Consider the following 3,516-nt stretch of genomic DNA (forward strand, 5'->3'; position numbering starts at 1 on the left):
ACCCCCCCCCATCACCTGAGAACCAAGTTAACTTTTTTGTTCTAGAACAACCACTTCCTAAACTGAAACCATCATATGGCTTTAAGTTCTTCCACATGGACATAGATCTTCAGAAAGTACCTAAATATACACATTCTTCTTAACTTTCAGACATGATGAATACTTTAAAAAGATGAGGGAAGAAACATCAGAATGTGTACATGTGTAAACACAGAATCTATCCATGTCGAGTTCTGTAGATGCTTTCTTTTTATGTGTATGGTGTTAATTTCCACGCTTCACTGTGTACTCTTCTTGTATTGTGTATGAAGTAACTGACATAGCAGTCAATTTAAAGAAGATTTAGACTATACTTGTCTACTGTCACTCTTTAGCAAATGACCTTTTTGCAACATGATTTTACTGGGGCCTGTGATGCTGTCCCCATAAGTTCACTTTTAAGATCTGTGTTTAAGTGGCAATTACCACTAAATTAATTCTGCCACTGAATTTGGTTCAAGTGGCTGTAGTAACCTCATATGTGGATGTATTCAAATAAGTAGATTGATTTAAATGATCGATTTTGTCTCCTTTTTTTTAGGACTTTAGTTTTTCAGTATTAGAGATGTCTTCTGAAGACTGTAGTAGCAGTAAAGAATTCTTTTGATCTTGGAAATGCAGTAGAACATGTTTTTTACATAGACTCTCCAGGAGCAGGAGTGGAGTATTCTAAGTGTAAAAGTTTGATTTTAGAATCTGATAAGGAAGGGCAATCCATTCTCTAAAAAGGTAACAGCTTCCCCAACTTTGAACATTCAGAGGAGTTCTGCTTGGAAGGGAAGTCTGAATTTTAATCTCTTGGATTTAATGGCGCTAAATTAACAAAAATTTAAAAAATAGATTTTGTAGAATTCAATTATTAGAGAAAACACTTTGTAAAGCCATATACAACTGAGGAATAGTCAAACATTATATATTAGCTTGAGAATGTGCATTTCCCAAATGAATAGAATTTACTTTACAAAAAAATTTTTTTTTCACAATTCACAATACTTATAGAAATACGATTGTATCATTGGAAAAAAAGAACTCATTTTCCTAATGATACATTTCACAAGTAGCAAATTAGTGCAATTCCGTGATTATGGTGGGGGGGGGAGTGTAAAGGAATAAAATGCCAATATAGTATAACTGTTTATTCCTAACTAGGAATAAATAATTACCATTATTTAAAGTACTACTGAATTTTGAAGAACTGCTCAGTGAATGAGTGTTATTAGTAAAATTGTATTCTTTACAATATATTTGTCTCAGCACAGATGCAGAGTTAAAAACATAAATTATAAAAATATACCAAATAATAGAAATTAGTCGTTACTACTTTAAAATCCTATTAATCTGTTGTGTATAACAAAAATTTTGAAAGACTTGCACACAAAATAAAAGGCTTTAAAAACAATGCCTTTTTGTCAAAACAAGTCAGCAAGCTGACCTCTTGTTAATTATTTTAGTTCCTTAGGGGAACTTTAAATTGCTTTCAAAGACACATTAGTAACAAGTAGTTCTAAATTTAGAGCAGAACATTCTGCCAGAAATTTTACTGTATCACAAAATGTCATACTACCACACTTTCTAATAAAACCAAACTCTCAAGTATCCTGATATGTTACATATTATACCAAAACATCACTTTCTATAAGTCTATTATTCTGTATACATAATATTTTTAAGAAGTAATGACTATTTCGGTCCTAGTAAGAAAATATAGTGCAAAATATGACATCAAATTGATCTTTAGTGATTTTAGTGAAAATCCACTTAGGCGTTTGTCAAGGACACTAGCAATTACAAGCTGTAACGTACATGTTATTCTCAAAGATAAAATGGCAAATGACAACAGAGAAAGACATGGTCACTGGGGTAAATTAGTTGGTGTACAGACCAACAAAGAAAGATCGACTTAAAAATGCTCAGCGGATTTTAGCTTTTGTTCCTGGTTGTTCCTGGAGTGGGAAGTACTACAGTTGATATTGCTTTTCTTCTTGTAAGGAGTTTGCTCAAAGCCACTGCATAGTATGATGAAATATCTTCAGATGGAAGATTGAGTCAGAAGATTAGAGATGCACCTGTTTATAAAACTGTTACTATGTTCTAAACACTGTGATCTTTCCAATATGTTTTCTGTATTAGTTTTGTACTTGTAGAAAATAATTTGCCATAAACTGGTCTTTATAGTGTTTAAAGTGATGTTATTTATTGGCTTACTGCCTCCCTGCACCATAACACAGTCCACTTAATAATGTAAAACCTGTGATAATCCTTGGCCTTAAAATCTAATGCTAAATAGTTACTGTGTTCCAATTAATAATATAAGCTACTAATTAATTTTCCTTTGAAAGCTAAATAAAACATTACACAAATACTCTGGAGTGCCGCTGCTGATTTTGTGTTGGTGACAGTGTGTGTATCTTGATCCAGGGCATGGTGGCCTGCTGGGTTCTATAAATAGACATTAGTAATCCTTTTGGAAAAAGGGCCTGGTACCTCTCAGCTTTTCGCTGAATCCTCCCCTCAACCCTTATAAATAGATTTTCCCTTATCACATAACAACTAAGATAAAAGCTCATCATGTTCTCTCCCTCCACTTTCTTTGTCTTGATCCCATCTAAATTTTCACATTCTGAGTTCACATTATTTTCCTAAATAGAAAAATGCCTGAGACGCCTGAAGATTGAAATCACCCAATTTCAGCAGGGAAAGAGATCTTATAATTATTAAAATCTAATTCCTGTAGGGATAGGTTAAAACCCGGGTTTTAGAGAGATTTAGCGGCCTGATGAAGGTCTGAGGGACAGGGGTGGGCTGAGTCCACCCTGATGTCTAGAAGGTGGCTTCAATTTCAGTCGGTGAAAAGGAATTGTGTTAGTTTTAGGATTGGCACAACAGCAAGCAGAGGTATGCTTGGCCAAGAAAACTGCTTCCTTATTAGGCCCTGGTCTTTGACCTGAGTTAGTCAGTTACAGAGGAATACATTTTGTAGGCGGGTTCTGGGAGGAGAGGCTTTGGCTCCTAGATTATCTGATGCTCTTTCCCTACTAGCAATGCTTCAGACCACTATATTTGGAAGACAAGGGGCCTGCTCGCAGACAAAGTGAAAAGTTCAACTATTCCCTGTCACAGTGGTGGGTCATGGCAATACACTTGTACTTTGAAAAGGATCTCCTGTGGTCTGATTATTTTAAATGATGCCAAACTCTAGTCTTTTGAAGAATCAGGCGTTTCCTTGGCCCTGAAAATAAGAGACCGGGCTGGAAAGGCGGCCAAATCCTAATTCTGGGCCCTGTTGGTTGCAGTTTTTCAAAGGGATGTGACCAGTTTCCACAGACAGAACCGACCAAGGGACTCTAGGACCCAGAGGCTGCACGCGCGGCGAGCCGTGCCGGCTGTCTCCTCTCGGACTCCCGGCGTGGCGCGGAGCGCCTGTCTCAGGGCGCGGGTTCGCGGCCCGCCCGGGGACCGTCACTACAGAGACGCAGT

This window comes from Marmota marmota, unplaced genomic scaffold (genome assembly GCF_001458135.2).
Source record: "Marmota marmota marmota unplaced genomic scaffold, marMar, whole genome shotgun sequence".
Lineage (NCBI taxonomy): Eukaryota > Metazoa > Chordata > Mammalia > Rodentia > Sciuridae > Marmota > Marmota marmota.